This window comes from Physella acuta, unplaced genomic scaffold (genome assembly GCF_028476545.2).
Source record: "Physella acuta isolate Inbredline_101_S28 unplaced genomic scaffold, ASM2847654v3 ptg000007l, whole genome shotgun sequence".
Lineage (NCBI taxonomy): Eukaryota > Metazoa > Mollusca > Gastropoda > Physidae > Physella > Physella acuta.
The window spans coordinates 1,194,778-1,210,292 of record NW_026731527.1 but is presented as its reverse complement, the minus strand read 5'-3'; the positions used below and the strand labels follow the sequence as shown (position 1 = coordinate 1,210,292).

The 15,515-nt window shown below is 37.2% G+C and overlaps 1 protein-coding gene across 5 annotated transcripts in view; it reads left to right on the top strand.

The window, feature by feature from the left end:
- The window catches only part of LOC131947727 (fibrillin-1-like), a 58,854-nt gene that overhangs the window by 31,185 nt on the left and 12,154 nt on the right, over positions 1-15,515 (top strand). Inside the window, exons 1-2 of one of the 5 annotated variants that reach the window (XM_059309052.1) lie at positions 4,265-4,312; positions 14,503-14,627. The exons of 1 other annotated variant lie outside the window; for it this stretch is intronic. The gene's annotated coding sequence lies outside the window, so the exon portion shown is untranslated. Of the gene's footprint in view, positions 1-4,251; positions 4,313-14,270; positions 14,413-14,502; positions 14,628-15,515 lie in introns of those variants that run through there. 3 more of the 5 variants (XM_059309216.1, XM_059309294.1, XM_059309134.1) reach the window with 3 other exon arrangements.

Below are 15,515 nucleotides of genomic sequence, written 5' to 3'. Positions count from 1 at the left end.
TGGCGATGTTCAACAAAGCGGCCCCAGTTCTTCTAATGAAAGTTTTATTTGTAGAATTGAGGACCTAGTTCTAAACCGTTATACAACCGCATTGACCTGCAGTCGCGAACAGCCATCTTGCAACAGCTGCGGACATTTTAATTTTACATCCAGCCAGTGTAGTGGTCGGTCTACACAAGTCAAATGGGTGTCCGAACAATCAGTGAATATTATATGTAATTCCAACAATGTGATCATCCATAGCTGCTCTTCCAATGTGAAGTGTGTCCCGAGTGTTGGCTTCACTACTATAACACCAACCACAAGTTCTAACACTGCAGTTAAATCAAGCGTAACATACACAACAAACCACACATATGCTGTCGAGACTATAGAAACTAAAACTTCGGTAAACAAAGCATTCGTCGCTGTCGTGGGATGTTTTTCTCTTCTCATTGCAATGCTTCTCGTTGTAGTAGTTATTTTGACATACAAACTGTCACACCGTATACAACAGGAATCAGAACATCAAACAACTGTGAGCAGGACAATGTCTGTAGATAACGGCAATAACGACAATGAGCAAGTCTACTCGACGACAGAATACACCGGAAATACAATCGCTGTAGTCAATTCAGTACTTAATGAAAATAACGATCTAAGCCCACAAATATCCCCTGAAACAGAGTGTAGCGGCAATGTAAGGGCTGACGTCTACTCTGTAACGGACCCAGTTCCATATGAAAGTAACTACACAAACACCAAAACGAATCCTAAAACAGAAAACAGAGCCAATCTCATAGCTGACTCACAACCTGTACTTGATGAAAGCTACGACCCGAACCCCAAAACAAACCATGAAACAGATTACCTCGTCTATCTAACCGCTGACACCGACCCTGTACCTGATGAAATCTACGACCCGAACTTCAAAATGAACCCTAAAACAGAAAACAGCGTCTATCTCATCGCTGACTCACACCCTATACCTGATGAAAGCTACGACCCGAATCCCCAAATGATCCTTAAAACAGAATACAGCGCCAATCAAAGCTTCCAAATCTACTCAACTTTAGATGCTGAACATGTCTGAAGAGAGCCAATATTTACCGTTAACCACTTACCACAAAGAGATCACAACACAAACACGACTTAGCAAAGAAATGTAAATGTATTCTAATTAAAGTGTAGTTGTCTCAATGTATTAATACTATCAGATACATGATGTGTGATGAGGCTTTTAACACAATAACTAATAAGGGATTTACCTACTCCATTAGACATTATTTAATCTTTCCGATCTAATCGTTTACACAATTCAATAACAAACGCAATAGATACATGACTCAATCCCACCGCTGTAATGAGAACACAGCGCTGTAAACAAAGCTCAATATTTGTTTCTAAACATCAGATCTGATGTTAATATAACTTTTTTTTTTCTACAGACAAGTAACTCATATCTTCAATTTACATTATTTACCTTGCTATGTTCGCTCTAGTAGTACAGTTTTCAATATCGGCTTTTGAGGACTGATACTGATTTATGACAGTAATACTTTATTCTGAAATGTAATTTCATTCATTGAAGATGGTTTACTTATACAAAATACAAAACATCTAATAACAATTTTATTTTTAAACCTGAAATTGCAAATGGATAGCTTTATCACTGTTACGTCCCCTGATTGTGTGTTGTGTGTTTGAATGACAGGTACCCTGTTGTTGTGTATCGTGGTAGCCCTTGGTTAAAGTGTGTTTATATTGAACGATAAATGTTCACGTGAGGATTGTAACCAGAGTGTGTGCTAAGGTGTGAGGCAATTGGTTGGCGTGTGGCTTTAGAGGAGGACGTGGAGTGTGTATATCATTATTCGTGTCTTTAACACATTAACGTTTTCGTATACGGAGTATAGAGGAAGTATTGTAATCGTGTAAACAAGCGGAATCGAGATTTTCACAACACTCGACGCTTTAGAACTCCATGAGTTGAAAAACTTATTTTTGCAATATTGTCTGTATTTCTGTGTGTGTGTGTGTGTGTGTCTGTTTGTGTCTGTGTGTCTGTGAAATACGATAACATGAGTACCGTTACAGCTAAGTTATTTCTTTTATAAATAGTGTATTAAATTTGTATTTCTGTATCAACTTTTCAGCGATTTCCTGTGACCGGAAGTGGATCTTACCCTACATATGGTTTTTCAAAAGCCAATGACTTCAGTAATAATAGTTATAGATAGACGAAATTTCACGTTTAATTAAAAGATCTAATTATCTTTTTCTGTCAAATTTTGAGTAATTTCCAGGTATCGGAAGTAGTATTTTACGTTATTTCCAAATTCTAAAAAAAAAAAAAAACGCATTTGAATTTATAAAGTACAAAATTTGCGCACTAGTATACACGCATTGTTTAGCTGTTCACAGCGAGATTATATTCTTTTTTTTTAAAGTTTAAGTTTGTAAAAGTTGAATAAAACTCTTGTCTCTATCCCGAGTCGCCATCCCACGTAGTATATTCGAGAAAGTTTTTATGGGAGATAACTCCCGTTTTATTATTATTCATTATATTATTGTAGTATTATTTTACTATTTATATATTAAACTTCTTAGTATTATTTTGTATCATCATTAGTGTTATCTAATCTTTTGTATTGTACGTTACAGATTGTGTTGTCATTTAGTGCACCTTGAAAGAAAAACCCAACATTGGGGGAGCACATTTGGATTGTAAGCTTTTAAAATCAAGTGGTTGTCATTCAAAGTGACAATTTGAGTATATTTTAACATTCTCAGTATTTGCAGCAGCTCGAATGTACAGTGTGTTTTTCGAAGAGAATTCACATTTATAATAAGTACTTCTCAAACAGTCCACAAATACGACTTTAAATTACCACATACCGAGAAAGGAAATTATACTCGCTTAACACCTAGTAAACAAAGCATTGGTTGTTATAGTTCCGTGTTTAAAGGTTTTTTGATAGTGTTTTAAAGCAAAATATTTTCAGTCGTAACAGTGGTAGTGTCGAATTCACAAATTATGAATTACTGAAAAATAAGAAGTGTGACGTGGCTTAGATGTTCATAACGAAAGCGTGTAGGCACGGAGAGATTGTGTGTGAGAGTGGCCTCCCCTTAGAAGTGTGTGAATGTAGTGTGTAAGAAGAATGTGGTGTATCGTCAACTTAGGGTAGCATGTAGTCAGTTTTCTTCGTTTCACTGTTAACCGTGTTTCTCTGTAGCAATTTGGAAATTATAATTGACTGTTACAATTGAACTGTGTGGATTCTGTTTTCATTTGTGTTATACTTAATTCCAAAATTAAATGGAAAGCTGAGTGTAACAAGAAGTAAAACCACTAAACAGCGGCGTATGCTACGTCGCGGGTCAGCTCGTGTTTTATAATAAAATTGAAACACTCACTATGGCAAAAAAATGTCTGAATATTGGCCAAACATTCAGATAACATTGCAATAACGTATTCTACTGGGTTAAATAATTTATTCCATCAAATTTTAAATAACACTTACTGTAATATATTGCTTCATTTAAGAAAACAATAATTTTATCAATAAAGCTACCGTAAAAAAGTCACCTGCATCAGGGTTTGAAGATTATCCATACCAATGTAAGGTAATCACCTTCATGCTCAGAAAGCGGACACACCCAATAATCTATATATATATAATTCTCTTCTTGGAGACGTTAGAAAACAAGCTGTAAGCGCGCCTTGCAGTCCCCTCTCTTCCTCTCTAGGAAGTCTGGTGAGCTGTGGTTCACGCTAAATGTTTATAATCGTAGAGCCGGGTTTCGTGACGGCTATTAGGGGCAGATACTTTTGTTTGAAACGATTTTAAACTTAAGGGAGGTAGCTAAGAGGAGGCTGCTTTCACGGGGCGGGGGGGGGCCTAGGGGGTGGGGGAAAGGAGGGGGTGTTATCGTCCTTAACGACTTACTGATAGTGTTTTAAAGCAAATATTTTCAGTGGCAGCTGTGGTAGTGTCGAATTCACAAATTATGAATTACTGAAAAGTAGAAAACAAAACAACTAAATAGCTGCGTATGATATGCGCGGGTCGGCTCGTATTATTGAATTACGTTTTGCTACTATAGTAAAAGAGAATAATGAAGTGTTACGTCCCTTACATGTCCCCTGATTGTGTGTTGTTTGCTCGAACGACAGGTACCCTCCATTTTGTTTATAGTTGTAGCCCGTGTTTGAGTGTGTTTACATCGAGCGAGAAATGTTCGCGTGAGGTGTGTCAGGTGCGTGTCTCAGTGTGTAAAGTAATTGATTGTACTGTGGATGTGGGCGTAGCTGTGGACGTGGTGTTAAGTATCTTTATTTGTGTGGTAGAACTTTGTATCATTTTTTATTTTATTATTGTTCACTTGTGTTAATATACAATTTCTTATTATTGTTTAGCAGTGTTATTTAGTGTTATTTACACGTTGTACTGTGTGTTTTATATATACCCCTAGACCTAGAAGAACCCAACTTGAAGAGGCAGAGAAATAGGAGCATCAGCACTTGAACATATACATACACATGCACAAGCACATGCCCTTAAGCTTAAAATTAAACTTACACTCACATTCACACTCACACTCACTCACACTAGCACTCATACTCAAACTTACATTCACTTTCACACACACGCATTAAAACTCACACTCACACCCATACTCATTATCGTGCTCGTGCGTGTGTTGATGCTCACGTCCACACTCACACTCATACACACTAAAAATGATACTCATACATTCAAAACAACACTCGTTCACACGCATACACTCACACCCAGACTCATATTCACACCCACACACTCTCACAACTAAAAACGCAACTTTTCATCTAAGTGGCATTAATTGGTTTATATCTCGATTTATTCAATAGGCGTTGAAAAACAATTTTGTTTTGAGCTATTAAAAAATAAACAATACTTGACTCTAAAAATGTCGCACTTTGTCAGACTCAGTCAAGGCACAAATGTACAATTTTTTAGTCAGTAAATTGTTTATTGATTTTCGTCTATATTTTTAGCGCAATTTCCTTACAGGAATTGCGATTATTAACTCGTCATTTCTGGATGGATGTGCGCAGCTTTAAGTCGTATCTCCTCCTCAACGAAGCAATATCGAGGACTAATCCCAAAGCAAATATGTTAAGCAAGATCCGACGATGATTGTGGGTAAAAAAAATTCCCGGAATTCCTTCCTGGATTTCCCTGAAAAGCCAAAAAACCTCGAACAAATGCAGTTTTTGGCCCATATCTCGGCAACCAGACCACTTAGCGACTTGAAACATTTACCAAATCGATTCCTGCTATAATTTAGAACAATATTGCTGAAGTAAGTTTTCAAAAATATCCTTTCGTTCGGTCACAATTTGTTTTTTTAAATTACATAAACACCTACAAACCGATCGTTCTCCTAGCTTGAACGCACCCCAGCATTATACGTCTTGTGTTTTGTCCCCGTGTGTGCTTTACTCTACGACAGAGCTATTTTTAGATAACATAAGGAAATTGCGCTTAAATTGTCACCAGACTTTTTATTAACTTGTTTTTACTTCCATAGTTATATTAAAATTGTTTACTTACAGTTATGTAGGAGTATTTTTTTTATCGAAATAGTATACAATATACAGAAGGTTTTGTTTATTAAAATGTTTCTTTCATAATTTTCGTTTATTGATGGAATAATGGTGAGAAGGGAGTTTAAATTTTTATAACGTTACATCCGTTTATAAAATAGCTAAGTTGCTATGTGTGTGTGTCCCTTAGTTTGTGTGACTGTATAAGTTATCTATTTATTTATGCAGTTTAAAAACTGTACATTTAATTAGCGGTTACTCTTGGTCAATTTTTGGTCAATTTTGATTTGATTTTTAAGACTTTAAGATGTTTTGAATTCTATTTTGATGTTTTAATAGTAAACTCTTTCATGTAACTCCAAATTGACGTCAAAAACTTGCCAGGAATTTCCCGATCTAATTCAGATTGGCAAATTACAGGCTTAAAAAAAACCTAGTCTATTTGATTCCCGTAAGTCAAAGACAATATGGATTTAAACTTTAAAAAGAGGAATGATATACACTTATTTGCCTATAAGCTCCTTCTGAGTTTGCGTACTGTGCAAATACTATTCGAAGAACGTAGTGTGTTTTAAGAATTTATGACGAGGAGTTATGTGCGGCAGCAGCTTAATGTAGGCCTCTACAAGAAATAATGCGGAAGAAAATTACACATTTTTTGGTTAAAACTGAAACGTAAGAGAAAAGTTTACTCAGTGCTGGGGCGGATGCGTAATGACACACAAGACCTTAATTTAGGTCAGGAGCTAAACATCTAGGAGCTTATTTTCTGTGGACCCTTACCAGAAATTGTGTGTTGTTAACACTTTGAACTTAAGTGTTTTTTAAAGCTTATAAAATTATAGAATTCAAATTTAATGAACTGCATGGTTGCTCTGAAATCATTTGTTCAATCACCGTTGTGACCTACACTAAAAAGGCAAAGATAAAATCTAATACCATTCCTGTATGCATTTCTCCCACTCTCTGTGTCTCTCTCATAAGGCCACTACCCAGTGGCGTAGCGAGGTCGGGTGTCACCCGGTGCGGCACTTAATGGTGTCGCCCCCCTAAGGCGTAGCGAACCTTCCCGGGGACAAACTTTCAATTTTCGATTTGCACCCCCCTCAAACTTTCGATTTGCACCCCACCCTCAAACTTTCGATTTGCACCCCCCCCTCTCAATTTTTTCCCCTAAATGGTGTCACCCTGTGCGGTCCGAACCCCCCGCCCCCCCCCCCCCCCCTCGCTACGCCTCTGCCACTACCTTCTCAAGCATTTGCTTATTAACCAGGTAGATCTGAATAAGGTTAAAGTTTTATTATTTCTTTCACCCATGCTGCTTTGCTGCATCGTCAGGTGCATGCACCCATAAGGGTAGCTCCATTTGTGAAGAATGGGAGGGGGGCATAATGGCTGGAATTTCAAACAGGTTTGGTAAGCAACCAGGCCATCGCCATATATATGTATCACAGTTGTAACATATTATTTATGTACTACTTAAACCACTTCAACAATATTTTCGCCAACATATGAATGTATTGATTGAAAAGAGCCTTCAATTAAAATCTACTATGTTATGATTGACATATATCCACTACTCCCTTTAGTTAATGAGCATGTCTTGTCTTTTCATAGCCCCCCTAACGGTCTGAATCTTGACAACATAACTTACTTTTTAACACTTGCAACATTTTGTTCATATGCACTTTTTATAAAATACATTTTCATTAACTACGGTCTATAGACTATTCGAAGTTTTAATAATCAACTATCTATCTATCTATCTATATCTATCTATATATATATATATATATATATATATATATATATATATATATATATATATATATATATAATTCTCTTCTGGGAGACTCTAAAAACAAGCTTTAAACGCGCTCCCTACCATCCCCACCCCTACATGGTCTTAGTGAGCTGTGTTCACTCTAAATGTTTACAAACAGAGCCGGGTTTAGTGACGACTATTAGGGGCAGATAATTTAGTTTGAAACGATTTTAAACGTAGGGGGGGTGGGTGGGTAACTAAGTGGAGTTTACTTTAACGGAGGGGGGAGGAGGGGGGGTTATCGTCCTTAACGAGCTACTTATAGTGTTTTAAAGAAATATTTTCAGTGGCAGCGTTGGTAGTGTCGAATTCACAAATTATGAATTGCTGAAAAGTAGAAAAACAACAACTAAATAGCGGCGTATGATATGCCGCGGGTCGGCTCGTATATTATATTTTATTAAAAGAAGTGAGGTGAAGAGAAAAAAAAAATACTCTTTACAAGTACACATTTCTAATGCATAAGAGCTGACTCGCGAAGTAGCATACGCCGCTATTTAGTTGTTTTATTTTCTACTTTTCAGTACTTTCATAGTTAGTGAATTCGACACTACCCTCGATTCCACCCCCCACCCCCCGCCCACGCCACCGTGAAAGCAGCCGTCCGTGACGATAGTTTACGGAGACAATGAGAAGATCAAGCAGAACTTCTTACCTCCCCTAAGTTTCAAATAGTTTAAAAGCTAAATAATCTGCCCCTAATAGCCGTTACTAATTCGACCCGGCTCTACGATTGTAAACATTTGGGGTGAACCTTAGCTCACCAGAATGGTGGGGGCGGTAGCTATATATCTATAGACCTGGGGAGTACCAGCCGTGCGTTTACGTGGTGTCTCGCATCGTCCCCATGAAGATAATTATTTACATAGATTCTCTGTTTATTCAGAGACTGCATATGCTATATATCATAAAATGGTAGGTATTAAGGCGTCTATTTACTATACAGTTTTAGAATATCGCTATAACCACGATTTAAGTAAGTAAAATACCCTTTTCCACGTGGTGATCCATGGCAAAGTATAGTTAACCAGCTTCTTTTATCTCGGCATATAAAGGACAGTTTGGTCAGCATTAGTCTAAGCCGCTTTACTTTCCTAACGTCAGTCAGGTACTCATCAGAGATGGGTGAACGCTACTACTTTCTAAGGATGCATGCACGGGATCTGAAGTCAAAACTTTCGGGTTAGCATTCGAACGTTCTACCATGCGATCGCACCGTCCGCTTGATAATAATCTATCTAGTGTCAAATTTTTAAAAAGTTGAACCTTTCATTGTTTTTTAGTATTAAATTGAGTTTTGATGGCGGTGATGAAGAAAAAGTTAAAATTGCCTTGTATTTTATTATTCATAATGTTGGTAATAAACTGTATAAAATGTATTTAAAAAAACGAGATCAATTTGATAAGGTTGCTGTAGAACCTGTTGTCATTGATACGAAATATGTAGGGTAAAGCAAGAATAAATTTCACATCCAACCACGTAAACAACGATGAATGTGTGGCAAGTTCATCGATTTTCCTGATGAAAGTAGGCTAATTGTTGTTTTACAAATAAAGCCACATGTGTTGTTTACGATTAAGGATTTGTCGCGGTAACTTTTTTTTCTGCATCTAAAAATGTTATATTTCTAAACTTCAAAGACTTGGGTCAAAATCTAATTAGTACGTTGTAGTTCAACAATGACAAAGATGGTAATCTAATTTTCATTAAATCAGATTTCACATTGATTTCGCCATCATCAACTTTACCTTCAACTACTTCAATATCGACATCACTACGATTCCTTCTCACCCCAACTGTAATTAAAAAGCTTAAGTTTCGTATAATTAACAAAGAGTATCGATGTGTTAATTTCATATTCTATAGAGCAAAATGAAGCATTAAAAATTAACTAGACATCTGTCTAAATCGGCCACTCTCAGTGATTAGTGCACAAGGACGCACGAACAGGATTCGAACTCAACTTTCGCAATATTTTACGCTCAATCACCGTGGAATACCTATAAAAAAAATAAAATACACCTTAATTCTGTTGCTATCCATTTTAATCAAACATTCCAGATTTTTAAATTATTTTTTCTCTTTTTGTTTTATAACAGGCTTTGTGGTTAAATTGTATTATCTTAGTCCCCTTGCCTCAAGACCCAACATGTGATTACATTTACGATCCAAATCATTCTCCATACTGCACAAATCGACTAAAACACGTGATATAACGAAAATATTTAATGCAATATACAACAGTCGTGACCTGCAGTCGTGGATAAAGTCTCGTGTGAAAAATGCGGACATTTAAATTTCACATCCTGCCAGACTTAGTGCCACATCTAAGCAGCGGCTTCAGAAGACGAATGTCACCCGGTGCGGTAACAGAGTGTTTTGCATTTCCGATTTTGGTGACACAATCCTGCCCAATTGTTTTAAATTGTAACATATAAAACGAAATTTTGAAAATAAATAATACTATTTTTCGATTTGGTGTCACCCTCTAAATACTATAACTGACATCTCTACAGTCCTATATATTGAACCAAGCTTAAAATTTACAAGAGCTCATCTAATGACTTTGCGGATGAAAAAGATACAAATTTATAATTTATAAATCTAATATATAAAGCTCAATTCTGTGGTGGGCGGGCAAACTGACGATTCCAAAGTCTAAAGTGCTCATGGTCTAAATTCATGATTTAAAAAATTAATATTGAACGTGTTGTAAAACAATTTTCATTTTTCAAACTTATGGTTATAATTATTGGCATGTTCATCAAACAAAATTTTTTATGTATCTCCTTTCACAAAATCTCTAATTATTTACATTTAGTTTCTTAGCACTCCTTACGTCAATTGATAAATTAGGAAAACACAATTACTTCCTTTTATAAAAGAAAAACATTACATCGGGAGTAAAAAATGTACCTTTTATTACTTTATTACTAATTATTGTGGTTTTTTTCAAATGAAAGTGGTAGGTATTTTAAAGACTGCCTTTTATTTATTTTATACCCTGAACGTACTGTTTTCTTCTTTTAATCAAAGACAGTTCAAGTAACAACAGACATCTTAATTCGAGAACTGGAATTCCCGCAGGTTATTATTTGTGTCTTTTTTTTGCGCATGAAGGTCAATTCGTTTTTGTCAGTCTTTCTTTTTCTTTTACGCACGAAGGAGAATTCGTTTTTGTCTGTCGCACTAAACATGATAAACGTCGATCGTCTTTATTTTTACCGTACTATAGTGCGTACCGTTTTTTAAGCAGACATTATAACAGTACATTTAGCAGTGTAAAGTTTTACTACATTCTCGATTATAAAGGCAAGATCGGATTTTTTTTTAAATTTTAAGAGCTATGCTTATGTTTTATAGCTTCAAAGCTCCAATCTATGACGTTGCTTTGCACCGCAAATATTTAAAAAAAAAATCAATAATAGTTAAGAAGCCAGCTCCTCAATGCCCTCTATGACGTCATTCCGTTTGCGGATAAGCAACATTGTAATTGTTCACAAAATTAAAACATGCGCGTCCGCCAGCGCTCCGGCAGGATTCGATTCGGCGCCCTAGGCTAGCCTATTAGCGCAATGGTGCATAATTTCGTTTTAAACAGTGGGATAGACTATGGATAGGAAAGATTACTATATTCTTTAAGTGAATCAAATCCGGGCGTTCTCCGGCGCCCCGACAGGATCTTCCCCTGTTTAAATTGAAATTATTTACTTAACAAATCGATATTCAATTTATAGCCGCGTTACTCCCAATCCCCACATCAGCACATGCTGAATATCATAGGGCTAGGGCTAGGGCTAGGGCTAGGGCTAGGGCTAGGGCTAGGGCTAGGGCTAGGGCTAGGGCTAGGGCTAGGGCTAGGGCTAGGGCTAGGGCTAGGGCTAGGGCTAGGGCTAGGGCTAGGGCTAGGGCTAGGGCTAGGGCTAGGGCTAGGGCTAGGGCTAGGGCTAGGGCTAGGGCTAGGGCTAGGGCTAGGGCTAGGGCTAGGGCTAGGGCTAGGGCTAGGGCTAGGGCTAGGGCTAGGGCTAGGGCTAGGGCTAGGGCTAGGGCTAGGGCTAGGGCTAGGGCTAGGGCTAGGGCTAGGGCTAGGGCTAGGGCTAGGGCTAGGGCTAGGGCTGGGGCTAGGGCTAGGGCTAGGGCTAGGGCTAGGGCTAGGGCTAGGGCTAGGGCTAGGGCTAGGGCTAGGGCTAGGGCTAGGGCTAGGGCTAGGGCTAGGGCTAGGGCTAGGGCTAGGGCTAGGGCTAGGGCTAGGGCTAGGGCTAAGGCTAGGGCTAGGGCTAGGGCTAGGGCTAGGGCTAGGGCTAGGGCTAGGGCTAGGGCTAGGGCTAGGGCAAAACATTTCTCATTTCTGACATGAGCGCAAAAAACAATGACGTCACTTGTCACAAGGTTAAACTTTGTCGCATTCGGGAAAATGCCCATTCGGGCATTCGTCCCATTCGGGCAAGTGTCCATTCGGGCATTTGTGCCTTTCAGGCAAGTGTCCATTCGGGCATTTGTCGCATTCGGGCAAGTGTCCATTCGGGCGTTTGTCGCATTCGGGCAAGTGTCCATTCGGGCATTTGTCGCATTCGGGCAAGTGTCCATTCGGGAAATCGGCCTTCGGGCAACGGCATTCGGGCAAGTGTCTTTCGGGAATTTGTCGTAGACCCGAGCTATATATCGAAACAATTTCTGGAAAACTTCGGAAGGCTTTTAGAACTGACCGGTTCAGAATTTCCTATATAAACATTGTTGATTTGGTGAAAAACGATGACTTTTTACAAAATAATGTTTTGGATTTTTGGCTCTGAACATCTGGCTCATTGTTTCCATAAACCTGGGTAAATTAATCGACCTTATTGATAAATTATCGGTCAGCCTCTGCTCACAAGACGAGAACTAAAATGTGACCACGGGTCTTCAGGTTCGTAACGTTAAACTATTGTTTTTATTGCATCATCATCACAAACATAACATTTACGTTTCTTTACTGGTACGTACATCTATATAATCACACCTCTCCGTATTCTATGTGATCATCTATTGTGTGAACTCTTGCTCGACATGTCCTAATTTCACATTTCCAAATTTCTTTGCCTGCTTATGGCTAAAATAAATTCACCAGAAACTTATGTCCTAAAACCCTTCTGCGAGGTAACGAAAGAGGCCATAGCTGAGTAATCACCACTAATACTGAATTGTTTGATGCACACTACGACACACTTAGCTCAGCGATGACCGCTGATTGTTTAAATAAGCATTTGTCTCCTGATTAATAAGGTGTGACCGACGCATAATTATTGACTTTAGATGCTAGTTCTATTGTCCATGGAGGGCGAATGTCTTTCCCTTAAAGCATGTCCCTGCCATCTCTGCCATATATATATATATATATATATATATATATATATATATATATATATATATATATATATATATATATATATATATATATATATATATTTATATATACAATGAGTTTATCTATGTGTTTATTTCTGTATGCTGAGCCAAACGTTATGTAAAACAATTTGCGCAGCTGGAAATAATTTATGAGCGTACAATACGATAAGGAAAATTACAAATACTTTTGTTTAATGGTTATCAGATGTTTTGAGTACGTCTATAAGAATATATCACCCGCACGACCTAGTTTAAAAACCCAACGTCTCTTCTTGTTAAAATAAAATATTTGATGGAAACATATATATGTATATATATATATATATATATATATATATATATATATATATATATATATATATATATATATTTATATATCTATTCCGGTTAAATTTGAAGTTTAGGTAGTGACTTTAGTTTTGGTTTAGAGAAATAGTTAACAATATCAACCTAGTGCCGGTTGTATCTCCGCCTAAACGGGCCATTTTCTCGTATTAAAGAAGAATGATTAAAAAAATATGTTCTTAGATTTTTTTTTTTTTTTAAATGCATAAAAAACGTTTAAGTAACAAGCTTTACGTTAATAATGAACTATAAATGAGATTGGGGGTGTGGGCTCCATATAGAAAATATATACTTATATAGTTGTCCACCCATCGAAAAATTTAGTAAGTCCAACAACTCCCAAAAATTTTAAGTACTACCCCCATTCCCACGCAACCACCCCACCCAGGAAAAAGTGTCTAAAAAAAACCCCGCTGTCTGCATGATTAGATTAGAGATGTAGGGTCTACCTTTAGTCTGTATGATCTGCGACCAGTGTTTCTTTCAGACTTTTTACTCCATATAGTTGGGAACTTGTAAGTTCCTTGGGTCGGGGCGTGGAAGGGTTACGACTAAATTTTATCCGAGGTAAGGGAGGGTGCACAGTGTTGAAATACATTAGATTTTCATATAAATTTTATTTTTTCGTGGGGGGGGGGGGGGGTTCGGCGGTGGACGTTCTTAAAGAAACTGTGAATGTGATCTTTGTCAAAGGTCAGCTTAGACGTAAGATTTAGGAGTATGATCTGCGACTATATTTACTATGAATGTGCAGCAAAAAGTGTTGATCAAGGTTAACAGATTAAGTATTAAAGATGAATAATTAATGTATACCAGCTTTACAAAATCAGTAATCCACAAATAACTTCGAGTTAAATCAGCTTTCGATAACAAATTGATCGGAATCGGTTCAGATGAATAATTTTCCCCACAAAAAAAAAGTTAACCATTAGCTTTAAATGTTTAACAGAAGTCTAACCTTAATGTCTTAAAGCACTAGAATTTTCTCCAACCGCAGAGTTGCGCCCCTCTGCGGTTTAGAAACGAGTAAAGTCCCCTGGGCGGCAGTGCGACATTTCACTATCAAACCGTTATCGTGCGGATGATTTCGATTCTATGAGTTTGGCGGGTTACGTGTTGCGGGGTAGTCGATTTTGAACACCTGTCGTCAGCTGAGTCATTGCATACAACACTTGACTTGTTGATTTTCCATCGTGACAAATCGACTTGGTGTTCGACAACATATGCTGTTCCTATCTGCACCATCAGTGATTAAAGTCAAAATGAATTGTTTTGTTATCACAAGTAAGTTGCTTTTGTTATGAATTAAACTCAGGCTTGTAAAATAGGGGCACAGTTGTATATTTATATTATGGCGGTTTCTAGTTTACAAAGCTTGAAACACAATATAAAGTCTGTATTATGACAGCGTGGTCTGTAGCTAGAGCCCGTGACTGTTAAGACAGATGCTCGGATCCCATGTTCTGGTCCATCTAGCTCTAATCAACGCTTAACATAAGGTAGGGAAACTAAAGATTTGTTTTGCATAAAACTGACCACATTGAAACTACTTGTGCCAAACTTGTATATCATTATTGACATAGAGTGTTATTTTAATGCCTAAATATGGCTTCTTTCATATTTACTTAGTATTTGAATGGAAAATAGCACTTTAAATGTAATAAATGCAAGCGGATTTTAGACGATTTAGCAAACTAATAGTATTATCAAAATATGTAAATACTTATAAATATATGTATATATATATATATATATATATATATATATATATATATATATATAGAGAGAGAGAGAGAGAGAGAGAGAGAGAGAGAGAAAGAGAGAGAGAGAGAAAGAGAGAGATGCGTGTGTTCGTGTATGTTGTATGTGTGTGTTAGTATATTTTATGTGGAAGTATATGAAAATTACTTGTCTACAGTTAAATAGAACAAAATCGTTTATAATGTCTATTGTGAATTTGCGACAAATTCAATCAAGTAACATCAATTGTGTATTCAAGCGAGGTGTCATAATTCGAATCCTAAAAATATAAATCCTTAGCTAAAACTGTCCTAATTGGATACCCGTAGTGTACACGTATGGAAAAATAAAAAAATCCTAAGGCTAAATAACATTTATTTATTTTTATCTAGAGGCAGGAAATTTAAATGGGGCAGGAAATTTAACTACGACCAGAAATTGAACTGGGACCAGAAATTTAACTGGGGCAGGAAATTTAACTGGGACCAGAAATTTAACTGGGACCAGAAATTTAACTGGGACCAGAAATTTAACTGGGGCAGGAAATTTAACTGGGACCAGAAATTTAACTGGGACCAGAAATTTAACTGGGACCAGAAATTTAACTGGGACCAGAAATTTAACTGGGACCAGAAATTTAACTGGGA